Raw genomic sequence first — 14512 nt, 5'->3', positions numbered from 1 at the left:
ATCTTACTCTTAAAGACCCTCAAAGTGGCCACACATTCAAGTCAAATGGTCATTTGTGCAAGAAGCCTCATAAGGGTGAAGCTTTTACTTTGCTAGCTAAAATGATCTTTAAAGATCCTCTATGAGTTCTTCAAAAGTTGTATCTCTTTATCTTTCATACTATTATTGATTGATCACCATAACATATGTAAAGTTCAAATCTCACAACTGACTTTACCATTCTACACTACACAATCAACAAATCAAATCATAATAATATCAGAGTAATAGCCCTTTATTGATTTTCAAATCACAAGATCCCAACTTCTTAAAACATATATTCAGATAAGAGGGCTAAGGAAGTGCAAACATAATCAAATAACTTAAAACATCACAAATCCTCAGCCTTGAAAATGGGCCATACACTGTGGCATGCAACACATGCACTGTGACATGTGACACAAAACTACATGCTCTATTATTGACTGCGTCATGCATTACAGCAGGCACATCATGTGTCGTGGCGTGCCTGTCCAAGCTATCAATTTGATAGCAAAAATAACAAACTTCCAGCGTGTACCATTTTCACATCCGACGTTTGATTGGAGTGATTCAAGCGCCCATATGAAGCCTACGACATATACCAGTAATGGAATAATTTTGGACTCGCCTGATCTAAAATTAGACATTTGAGTATAAAAAGTCACTTTTTCTTTCAAAAACACATATCCTAAGTGCTCAATTTTATTCCTTGCCCCATTAGATCACTTCAGGCCTTGAACTAAATCCAAAAAGACTACATACACCTTATTAATATCACAATACACATATATCATATCAATAGCCCATTTTGGCCTTTTAAAGCCACATTACACATATATCACCAAACAAAAAAGTAGCTTCCTATTACCACATATCCAAGATTAATAAACCTCAATTAAACTTTTAGAGTCAATAGAAACCTTCAAAATGTTGACTTATGGCTTAATCCAATCAGACCAAATTCTCACTCTTTCAAATCTCATGGAAAATGAGATGAAAAGGTAGATGAGAAAGGTAGGAAACTTACCCAAGAGTTTGGACTCTCAAATGATCTTCAAAATCCTTTCAAATTGATGCCCTAGCAGTGCCCAAAGTTGCCCCCTTCGTGCTCTAGGATTTTCACCCCAAAATCTATCAATTTTTGATGATTCCCAAAAATTTAAGTTGTCTGCTGTGCCGTGCGCCACAACGCACACCATGCAAGCTGTGGCTCACGACACAGCGAGCAACAACTTGATTTTGCTTCCCCCGATGCTTCCTGACTTGATCCGACTTTCATCCTATCTCTATTTAGAGCCAAATATGACCCAAAAATCCAATTAGCCACCCAAAAACATAATTAAATAAATTAATCATATTTTTAACTAATTTATCCCTTAATTAATGCATTTTTCTAGATTTGAAGTTTTAAGATGTTACATTAACAACATAAGATAACTCATGCACAGGCAAATTTAACTTCTCCACACAATCATGCAACACAAACAAATAAGTAGCTCTCAAGTTAAATAGAGCCTTAACTCTTTGCTTGTAGATAGAAATTGTGCCTCTGATCAAATTTGGCACTGTCTAAGCCCCTTCTTGAGAAATAATATAGACTCAACCTGGCACTACTGGCAGCTTCTCAAAATCTACCCCTCAATTTTTGTGATAATCCTTCACAAAATAGCCCATGCCACCATAAATGTAGAGTGCCCAACATCTTTTAAGATGGTTTTGCCAACAAATCGCATGTATAGGTAAGCGTGCAGTGCTTGTAAGAGATGTAGGGACAGTAATAGTTTGACTTGACTGCTATGGAGCTCTAGATTTTCTAGCCCCACTAAACCTTCTACCCTAGCCAATCACTCCTCGAGATTGTGATCCTTTACCAAAGATCCTCCCACTCAATGATCCAGAACCATTAGCAATAGAATTGCCTCTCTTTAATGTTATTCCAGTCAGGCCTAATAAAGTAGAAAATTGCGTATAGCTGCATCTTCTCTTCTCAACATCTTCCTCTCGACCTCATCTCACATCTATACAAAGTTTGTTACAAGTTTCCTCGTAAGTAGCATCTCCCAGTAAGGCTATCTACCTTCTATACTCTAGGCGCTTCTTCTCAATCAACCTCTTAGTTCTCTATTTACTATTATCTTTCTCATATAGATAAGTCATGAATTTGGAAAGTTAGTTGAACTTCGTTATGAATGACTTCTTATCCATGTCTCCCTGCTAAAAAGTATAAAACTCAACCTTTTTCTCATCTTTGAATGCTGCAGGGAAGTGGTAATCAAAGAATCTCTCTTTAAATTGTTCCTAACTAAGTCGACTACCACCAGAGGGTCTCACTGAATGCCACTAATGTTTGGCATCCTCAATCAACTACATCATAGCCAATGCCACTTTCTACTCAGAGGAAAACATAGTAACCTCAAAAATGGTCTCCATCCTCTCTATCCAGTTCTCTACGTCTCCCTCTCTCATATTGCTATTAAATGTCAGTGGATTCAATTACGAAAAAGTCCTCCAGACTCAGTCCATGGGAATCTCCTAATCTTCCTTACTAGTCTTTGGCCTATTGATAGAACACATTTATGATATTTTTAGGAGATTAATCCAGCTAAAATGATATGGATAACACATGAGAAATTAGGCACACATTGGAATTATCTACCAATTAGTAGGAGAGTGTCATCTTACAAGTGTGACAAGGCTCCCATTTCTATTTTAATTTCTTTTCCTTTTTTCTAATTAGCATTCAGTTGATGGGAAACAAGATATGCACGCCATGTTGAGTCCTAAATGAGATCCAACACTCATCTCATTCATCTTCTACATTCTCTCTCTCTTATTCATAGTGTTCTTCATTTTTTATCTTTTATTCTTCATTTTCCAGCACTCTAACCTCCATTTTTAGCCACCAAACCTCCACAAAACACATATCATTCTTCTTCTTTCACTTAGCTCATCCTATCCTTTTTTATTTCATAAGGTTCTAAGCTCATTTTCTTTATCCCAAGCTCTATAAATTTCAACCAACAAGCTTCCAACCTAGGGTTCTTGAAGATGATAAAGATTGGCTATGTTTCTTAGTGGAATCCTTAAAAGATGAAGATGGAGGATGAGTGTTGAGCTTCAATATGGCTAAGTTCTTTTGTTTTCTATCCTCTTCTCTTTTTACTAAATGATTAGATTCCTTAATCTAGGGTTTGATCATCTTGGCTTGTAAATTCTAATTTAAATTTGATGTTGATGTAAAGAGAAGATGATTTTTTCATTTAATTTCTTCTTTAGGCTACCATGACTAATTCGGCCACTTCATGTTGAGCATATAATCTTATGTTTTTCAAGTGAATTACTTACGTTGATGTTGCATAATCTTGTAGTGTTAATGCTTGTATTGTTGGGTAGCTTGACATAATCTTGTGGTTACTCACATTGTTGTTTTGGTAGTGGTTGTTAAGAGGAGATTTTGAGTAAATCACTTAGTTAATTTCTTCACCAATTGGTTAATTAAACTAAGAACTTTAATCTAAGACCTAGGATGGTTAGCTAATTAGGTTAATTGGCTTAGGATATTTTTCTTTAAGTCATGACAGCTTTAGTCAAAAGGAAAGAGAAGCTAAACTTATCTTAATCATGAGAAGATAATAAGTCGAAAATCAACTAATCTCTAGCGTTCTACTCTTGTAAAAAGGAAATTTCATTTCATTCACTTTAATTAGCATTTTAATTACTTGCACATTAGGTAATTAGTGTAGATAATTAGGTAACTAAATTTCTGCAACTTTGGGTGATTTATTTTACTAGATAACTTTTAATTAGACTAAGACCATTCCTTGAGAGATGACTTAGGATTGGCCCTATATTACATTAGGGTTAGCTTTAGTTTATTTTTGAAGGAAAGCGACTAAATCCCTATCAAAATTTTGACACCGTTGTTGGGGCATGTGTTTAGGTTTAATTTTTAGGTTGTTTAGTGCTTAATTTACATTTATAGTGTTTCTGAAAAATTTTGAGGAAAATTATAAAAAAAATTTTCTTGTGTTTTTTGTAGTGTGCTTGTAAGTTTTGTGTGTTTTCTATTCATTTTGGAAAAATAAAAAAAATTAATGCAATTTTTATTGGTTTAGTATAGAGCTAAAAATACTCTATTTTTAGTGTCCTTATTCAAAATTGAAAAATCAACTGGGAACTAGCCTGATGGAATTTTGACTTGAATTTGTTCTATTTGAAAGCTCTATATCTTATTTTTATTTTAAAATAGGTTTGGTCAATTTTGGACATGGGAAGTGTCTTGTAGAAACTTTACAAGCTAACAAGGTTCAGGGAGCCTTTGCAGAAGATTCTCAAAACCTTGGTATAACTTTGAATTATCATATCTCCCTTTCTGTGTGTCCAAATTGATTTATTTTAGTCTCATTTTTCTTTTTATTGTATTAACTTTGTTTCTTGTGTTTATCATTTTCTTCAATTTTTCCATTTTCCAATTTGAAAATTTGTTAGAAACTTCAAAGGTCTTCTGGATGAAATCCTATTTCTCCAGACCTGTGGACCAAGTTGTGAAAAATTCTAGGAATGATTGGGAATGAGTTTTGATTTGAAATTTGTACATAATTTTATTGTATAGCTCATGTCTCTCATAAAATTTTTAGGGGAATTTCTCATGTGGATTTACTTCTGCAACATCTACAAGTTCACTGTCTCTAGAGAGCCATCTATAGAGTTTCCAAAACAAGCCAAGTTTTTTTAAATGAGCATTTCTAACCCTTTCCTCTTTACTTTTCAGTGATTTTTGTTTGTGTTTGGTTATATGTTTGTTTGTTGAGTTTAAAAAAAAAGCAGAAGAAATATTTTCCTTTGCTTTTGTGTTTTAAGATAAAAAAAATCACTTTTTTACATTCTAGAGCTTGTTTGTGTACCTTGATTAATCATGTTCCCTTATAGCTATAATTTTACACCTCCTTATCATAACCAAGTTCAAGCATAATACAATTTTAACCCACCTTACCAACAAAGAAATAAATATTATGTGCATTGTGAGTTTCCTTACCATTTTTATTTTAAGTGTCCTTTCCTTGTAGGATATTCATCACCACATCATGAATACCAAGTGGGAAATTGCTACCAAACAATTGGAGAACTTACATTTACTCAAGACAAAAGTGAAAGAAGTCTATATGATTTTTGAGACAATTACATGTGTCCTATGCAAGAACAACAAGGAACTTTATTCTATCAAGAGGATTCAATTCAAGATCAAGTTCCAATGACCAAAGAATTGATGAGAAAACTTCAAGATGATCTTAAATCCATGAAGCAATCCATGGATTACCGCCAAAGAAAAGATCAAATGTTTCAAGAAATGAAAAAATCTCGAGACCTTTTAAAAGCCTTAGATGATATGATAGACTTACTCAAATCAACAATTCATTTCAAGCTTCACAGATTCAAGAGTCATCTTGTTTAGGTAACAATTCTCATACTTTTATCGAGGTTGATTCTTCTTCACATTTGACTTTACCTAATGATAAGCATAATGATTTGAATGATGATGACATCGATGAAGAAATTATAGTTTAATCACCTTAGATGTTTGAGCATGAACTATATTGCAAAAATGTATATCCTTGAGAGAAAAACACTTTGAGTTCACATGATAATTCTCTTGATTTAAATTCAAATATCATTGAAAGTGTTGACTCTTCACTTAGCTTGAGTAAAGAAAATGAAATTGATGTTGATGGTGGCAATGATGTATCTTGTACACTTGAAATTCTAATTCCTTCTTGTGATATCTATCTCAAAACCTTATTTGTATAATTCTTGCCATTATAGACATCATTGTAGGTTACATAATTAAAAGGTAAGCATGTAATCTAAGAGAAACTTACTGAAGATTATTTTTTGATCCCTTTCACCATCATCAACATTGGCATCTATAAAGTAGCAAATGTGGTGGCAATATGCCATAGTAGGAGGCTCTTATCAAAAGCAACCTCACTAGGATCTAGAAAATGCTTCAATTTTTCTCGACCTTCCAAATCCAAGTCTAAGATTTGATAGAGAACCAGCTCACCTCTATAGAACATATGTTTCTAAGGCTATCTTGATCCTCAACATCATCGAATTTCTTTTTCAGCTCTTAGAAGATATATTCCTATAGGTCTAAGGAATGGAGTTATTTTCTCATGCTTTTGCTGAAGAAAGAGATCTCTACCACTTAAAATCTTCACTGCTTTATAAGAAATAGGTCATACAAATGACCCTATTATGAAAATGATGACTTGACCAAAGCTTCTATTAAGATCACTTGGAATTGATAGCTTGTCTAGGCAATATTTCACCAAATTGTACTCTGAGATTGATTTAGACTATTGACAAAATAGGATGGGGTGGAAAGTTTATGGTAGTCATTATAAGGCTGACCATTCTCAATTACTTTCTAATTTTCTACTAGTTTCCTCCTTTCTAGGAATTGCACCAAAATATTATCATTAACACATAAAAAAAACAAACTTTAAACATTTGGCTCCAAGAAGCTTTGTAGGGATCATGTTGGCATTGATAAAAAAAAGTAGCTATGTAATCAATAAAAATGAGCATGAAGAAGCATAGGGTGTCCAAGACTAGAGTGACAAACAGTAATGCCTAAGTGACCTTAACATTAAACTTGTCATACAGTTTCTTCTCTATTAAATTGAAGAATACAAGGGTAGGCACAATGGACATGAGGGATAAAGATTTACACAAAAAATAAGCCAATGTCAAATGATGAAGCCCTTGGTACAGAATGCTTCATGCATGAAATTGAATTCAATCTCTATCATGTGGAGAGCAGCATTTGAGTCTTTGGTTTTGAAATATGGGCAAGTCTCATGGCGATTATTAAAGCTCTAGATCATATGTCTACAATAAGACCTTTGAACTTTTTGAAGAAGTAGTTAGCTTTCTACATTGGTATAAGATCGTTTATCTAATCATCTATTGGAAATGTGCCCTAGGGCTAAACATTGTATTATGAACAATGTTATTTAATGAATTTCTCCTTTGTTATCATATTAATTACATGTTCATTATAAGAACTGTATCCTTAGATAAACTATAGTGATTGTCCTAAATATCCCTAGTTGATCATCTATGAGAGATCATAAATAAAACAAGACTAGTATGATTTTAATTAATTATAGATATATAAATCAAAGTTGTAGGCACTTGAAAGGGTAAATGGTGCTAGACTGACCCGCTATAAGAAGCTTCATAGTATAAATTATAAACTTATCTCACATGTAACCATGTCACTAAGCTTATCTCATATTGACTTGAGTGTTGGATAAGGAGGCACAGTGAAAAATTAAAATTTTAAAATCCCTATCCTGATATGAACCGAACGAACTCATTTAAGTCAAGATGGATAGAAGAGTTACCTTTTAATTCTTTGAACTTAGCACATGTTCTCTTCAAGAGTTTGGATCTTAGGAGCTAACAACGTAGATCTGCTCCTTCTACCGATATCCACACGAATAGTTCTCTAACTCAAATAGCGTGCTAGCGCTTTCAACGTCCGTTCTTCTTTGAATGTTAGTTTTCCTCTCTATAGGGTGTTTTGTAGCTCTCAAAATGTTTTTGTTGTCAGAACTTTTCTAACTATCTTTTTCTTACTAAAGCATATCCCCATCTATTTATATTATATAGATTAGCATTTTTTATCTTCCATTTAAAAGCTCACAAAAATTTAATTAAATTTATCTCATAAATTTTATCCACAATATTATATCTAATTCAAATTTATCTTACAAATTCAAGTTATAAAACTGACATGATATTCTCTCATATCATATTAGTTATTAAATTTAATCTATCATATAAAATTAAATTTAAAGCTAATATAATATAATATAATATATATCACGTATACAAATTATATTTTGTATATATATACATAAATATATATATATATATATATTTCAAATATATATTATATTATATATATTTAATTTTGTTTATCATATATATATATATATCAGATATACACACACACATACACATATGAATATATATATATATATATATATATTTCAAATATATATATATATATATAAATATTTAAATAAATATTGAAATATATATATATATAATCCATTCACCCTATATATATTCAATGAATCTAGACACATTCCATATTCAATGAACTTGAACATTATAACTCAAGTTGGGCTGTTCTTGTATATGACCCTGTAGGCCCATATGAAGTTGGTAGTAGACTAATTATGCTATTATCCCATAAGTCACAAGTAGCCTCTAGTAAGACATTACAACTACCTAATTCACATGAGAATCGATGATCCGATGTAACCTATCATGCAACTGTATCACATCCCTTTTGTCACACAATATTTTAGTCAATTGTGAGACATGGAATTGTCATTCTCCTTTACCTGACCGTTACTTTCTTGATCTTTGAGTAGACTAACTGTAGCAATGGAAAAAACTCTTTTCATTATAATATGGCCATACATTTTCTCAGTCTTACTCATTGAGAGGCCCAATAATATCTCTTACTTAATATAAGAGATAAATTCTATCTTGACCACTCATATTCCTCAGCATGAATATCACTAAATTCAATCATAACCTTTATGATCACCCGATCAAAAGTGACTTTTGACTAGGTCAAAGTTTAGTGGTCATCATGTAGGAATCTATGATGATCTCAGGTTAAAAGGCCTAGTGATATTATTACATATGAGATAAGCTTATGACTTGTACCATGCAACTTTTTCATTGCGGGTCGGTCCAGCAACTCATACTCTTTCAAGTGCCTATGACTTTAATTTATATCTCTATAATTAATTAAAGTCATACTAGTCTTGTTTCATCTATGATCCCTCATAGATAACTGACTAGGGACATTTAAGATAATTACTATAGTTTGTTCAAGGATACAATTATCATAGTAAACATGCAATTGATATGATAATAAAAGATAAATTCATTAAATAACAATGTGCATAGTACAATGATTGGCCTTGGGGCATAATTTCCAACATCGAGATCACTATAGATTCTTACATGATGACCATTGAACTTTGACCTAGTTAAAAGTCACCTTTAACTGGGTGATCATAAAGACTATAATTATGTTTAGTGATATTTATGCAAAGAAATATGAGTAGTTAAGATGGAATTTATCCTTTACATTAATTGAGAGATACTACTAGGCTCCTCTATGAGTAAGACTGAAAAAATGTATGGCCATACTACAATAGAAAGGATTTTTCCATTTCTATAATCAATCCACTCAAAGATCGAGAAAGTAATGGTCAAGTAAAGGAGAATGATAATTTCATGTCTCACAGTTGACTAAATTATCACGTGACAAAAAGGATGTGAGACAATTATATGATAGGTTACATTAGATTATCAATCCCTCTATGAATTGGGTAGTCGCAATGTTTTGCTAGAGACCACTTGTGACTTGTGGGCTAGTAGCATTATTATCCTACTGCCAACTTCATATGGGCCTACAAGGCCATACACAAGAACAGCCCAACTCAAGCTGTGATATCCAAGTTCATTAAATCTAGAATGTGTCTAAATTCAATGAATGTAATGATTTGTCTAAGGTGAATGAATTATATATATATATATATATATATGTATGTATGTATATATTTAAATATTTATCTAATAAATATATATATATATATATGAAATATAAAATTCAAAATATAATATTTTATATATATTTTTAAAAATTTATATTTGTGTGTGCATATATATGATATATATATTATATTATATTATATTATTGTGTTTCTTTTAAATTTAATTTTATATGATAAATTAAATTTAATGACTAATATAATATGAGAGGATATTATATCAATTCTATAATTTGAATTTATGAGATAAATTCAAATAAGATATGATATCATAGATTTAATTTATGAGATAAATTAAATTTTATTTTGTTGGCTCTTCTTTTATATTAAAATAAATAGTTTGAATTGAACTGTTAGACATATTTAATATTAAACTAAATTTATTTTAATACGAATTAATTAAGAATTAATTTATAAGATATGATTTTTGAAATAATTGTGATTATTTTCAAAAATTCATAAGGGAAGACAAAAACTCTGATCTATATATTATAAAGAGGGACGAGCTTCTTAAGAGAGACAAACTCTTGATGAGAAAATATTTTGAGAGCCACAAATATACCTTAGAGAAATACAAAGGAATGACTGACTGAGGCCACAATATCAAATCTTCCAAGACTTTTGCATAGACAAACAGACGAACGTTAGTTATTAGGAGCACTAGCACATTGTTTATGTTGGAAAGCATTTTGTATGGATACTGGTAAAGGGACTCGATCTGTGTTGTTAGCTCTTGAGATCCAAACACTTGAGGGAAGCTTGAGAAGTTTGACATTTAAAAGGTACTTCTTTTGTCTACCTTGATTTTGATTTTAATTTTCTGTGATTGTAATTAGGGTTTCTAGATTTTGATTTTAATTTTTTGTTGTGCCCCCCAATCAACATCATCAACATGCACCTTTTGGTTCTCCTTACTGACAACATCATCGTATCCCTCTACAAGTTCTAGCATTTTGATGATCTGAGTAGAAAGTCCTACATCCTTTCAAGAAGCATTTTCCTCAATGAGCTTTGCATAATTAGGACTAGCCTCAGCTGTTAGAAATAGGGATTACCTAAAGTTATTGATGGAATGCTTATGCAGAATGTGAGTTCTCCCAGTGTACTTAGTTAATCCAGCCACGAATAGCAACACTATCAGCAACTAGAATTGGTTTTGAGGAGCCTTCATTAAATATCTCTTCTCCATCTTTCTCATGCCAAACTAGCCCTTCCCCAATCCACCAATAAATGAGAAGCCTTTTCTTGAGGACAACATTTTAAGAGAAAGTTGAAAGAAGCAGTAAGCAAGTTTTTAGGTCAAATTGGTGGCCAAGAAAGTCATAACTAACTCAAAGACTTTTTATGACTAGATTATCGTAATCTTTCCCTAGTGGAGATAATTTTAGGAAGTAGTGGCCTATACTTGGATTGGTATGTTTTGTGTTATGCTACTACTTTATAAATAACAAGTTGAGTGACTCATTTATTTGAGTGAGCTTGTGAGTGAGAGATTGGATTAGGGAATAGATGGATTCAATAATTCGAGGTGAGTTAGGGCCAAGAACCTTGTGATGATGGTGATCCAAGTTTGAGGAAAGCTTGAGCACATTCTCTTGCCATTGATTGACTCTTGTGTGTTGGCATATTAATTGGTCGATGCATCAATTAATCTACAAGCCGATCTCTCAGTCTAGTAAAAAAATTTTATTATTATTGATAATCTTTTTTAGGCTCTTAAGCAATGCAAGCACAACTTTCATTAGATTGACATCTCTAACATGCAACATTGTACATAAAATTTCTAAGGTTGGGATTGCCATGAAATACACACAAACATGCTTAAGTTTATTATGCTTTTGAGATGCAGTAAGGCATAAGGAATCATACATTTTCTTTGTTTCTATGCAAAAATATGCAGAATACTTTCCTATAACATCTATCGGTCTTCACTTTTCTACATGAAGATGATGATTATATATGAAAGAATGACTAAGAAGCAACAGACATTTTTTAGTTGTGTGTGCTTATCATCTATTAAAGAGATCTCTAGACTTCAAGATAGGGTGGCATTTACTCTTTTGTGTCTCCATTTCATATATATACTAATATTAAAGGATGTATTTGGATAAAAATAAGGGAAAAAACAAGAAAATAAGTATAATTAATAAGTTTGAATTTCATATATACTATCATACCATATTATATTGTGAAATTCTCTTCTTTGAATAATGCATAAGTACAGAAGAAATCCCATGCATGGGTGTAGCATAATAAAGAAGGAATCAAAAGGAGGAGACAAGAGTATCGTTGTCTTTCTTTCCTTTTCTTTTCTTTTCTTCCCAAGAATTTCTTGTTAGATGTTTAAAATAAAGAGGATTTTCATCACTTGTGGCTAATAAGAAGGAATTGAAAGGAAGATCATATTGTCTATTTGCAATACTATTCTTAATTTATTTTGCCCATAATCAATAGAGCCCCTCCCGTATTCTCTTTAGGCTCTTCATAAGAGGAGGAATCAAAAAGAGGACAGGCTATTTATGACATTTTTTGAAAAAAATATCAGTTTAATGGAAAAAAAAGGAACTAAAAAGATAGGCACCATTGTTCTTTCCTTTTCTATTTTCCAAGAATCTCTCAAGGCAAAAGATAGATTCTCCCCCTCTTGTTCTTATGCCTATTTATGGAATCTCTATTCATTCTTTTCTTTTCAAAACCTATTGTTGGAATTAGGAAGCATGGAATTAAAATCCAGCTTAGGTTAGCTAGTCATACTAGAGAATGATAATTAAACTAGTCCCCTAATTTGTCTGGTCTAAAATTGTGGACAAGTCAAATTGTTGGATTGTATGTATGTATGTATGCATGTATGTTTTTCCCCTTACTGAGCCTAACAACATCATTATTTTAAATTAATCATGGTTGGGTTGATCCTAGTTCAACCTTGATTTAGATTGTTGACCTTAGAAAAACTACCTTGACCAATTCAATGACCAATCTAGGTTTTGACTATTTTTTGGTAGTAAACCATTCCAATTCCAAAGCTAATAGTTTCAACTAATTCGAATCAAGATGGGTCAAAACCTTTTCAATTGAAAAGCTCTATCATCAAATGCGTTGTTGCATTCCCAAGGCTCAAACAATATCAAGTTAAATTAGTACAACTCCCTTGAAAATTATTCAACCAAGTGCTTGCTTGTTGGTGAATACTGAGTATTTACATCTATGATACTATTTTTTCTCATTTTTATTTTTTGAAAATCTTATGCATGGTACTAAGAAGAAAAAAGAGGACTAACTATTCACAAACTGTTATTCTCTTTTCAAAATTTCTTGTTTGAAGTTTGTAAAAATAGATTCTCCTATTCTTTTGTGTCTCTTGCAAAGGAATCAAAAAAATGACTACTTCTTCACCATGACACCTTTGTTCATTCTGATAAAAAGGATGCAAAGCTGGCAATTTTATGGCATTGCTTTGCATTATAATGCTCCACAAAACATGCCTTGAATAATAGTAAAATTGGATTTGCATAATTAATATTCCAACAAGAATATAATTTACATTGTTTCCTTCAGAATTGCACAATATTGCATACATATTATATTAATGTTAAGAGCTACTATAATATTGATGTTATGATACCATCTACTAGCAATATATGATCTAATACAACATTCACCTATATCATTAATGAATTAAATTGCTATCCTATGCACTAGTAGGATGATTTTACAACATGTTTGGTTCAAAAGAAGGAAGGGCAGAGATTTTAAGGCTAACTTAAAAATTTAATAATATCTAAAATATTTTAATTAAAAGCCCCCTTCTAAAGGAAAACCTACTTTTATAGAAGATGAAATCCTGCTATTAAAAATTGTTTGATCAAACTAGAGGAGTTGGGGGAGGGAACTCTATTTTTCAAACAATTTTTGCAAGCAAGAGGAGACTCTTCTCTGATGACCAAAGTAAATAATATTTATATAATAAAGAAAATAACTAATTTGAGACATCAAGAATAAAAGGATGAAAGAATTTTGTTGGGTTTATATATATAATGAGATTTTTTTATTGGATCTAAGAAATGACAATAAAAATATTGGAAACCATAATACCTAATTTAATAGAGTAACACATGTAGACTAATCAATTTTAACGCATAGTGCAAATGCATTATTTAAAGAAAGATGAAGGCAAAAAAAAGTAGAAGTGATGGGCCCTATTTTTAATTAGCAAAGTTTAATCTTACTTATTATGGTTTGAGATGTCTACTTCACTTCTCACACCTAAAAATTTTACATTTGTGCCAATAGGTATCAATTGTAATGCAATAGATAAAAAATTGAGAGTCCAAGAGAGGAGTATAGAGAATGATTTTTTTATTTATTATCAATTATCAATTATCAATTGTAATGCATTTGTAAGAGGACTAATCAAGAGTCAAAAACTTTATATATGTGCCAAACAACATTTTACCCAAAAGTTGCTCCATGCATTTTTCAAAGGTTTCAACGCACACTAATACGAGGACTAAAGTACGAGAACAATATTTTTTTATTGGATTGAAGCAATAAAATGTGGTTCAAAACACACATACACACACTAAGTAAACTGATGATGAAGTACACACATCTTTTAACTACCACCACTTACAAGTAGTTTTGCCCTCGCATAGCCTTATTTGAACTATAACTGAGTCCCTAGACCTAGATGAACCATAAAAAGCCAAACAAAAAGAAACAAGTTCTCCACCTTTACTCAATAATTGGAAGTCCCATAGGTCTCCAATGGCTCACAACAAATGACAGGAATTCCACCCACACAAGACAGATAATTTTCTACTTTTTTGGCTTGTTTATTAACTCCT

This window comes from Prosopis cineraria, unplaced genomic scaffold, assembly GCF_029017545.1.
Source record: "Prosopis cineraria cultivar Desert tree isolate PC_DT_omini unplaced genomic scaffold, ASM2901754v1 PC2, whole genome shotgun sequence".
Classification (NCBI taxonomy): domain Eukaryota; kingdom Viridiplantae; phylum Streptophyta; class Magnoliopsida; order Fabales; family Fabaceae; genus Prosopis; species Prosopis cineraria.
This window is presented reverse-complemented; position numbering follows the sequence as displayed.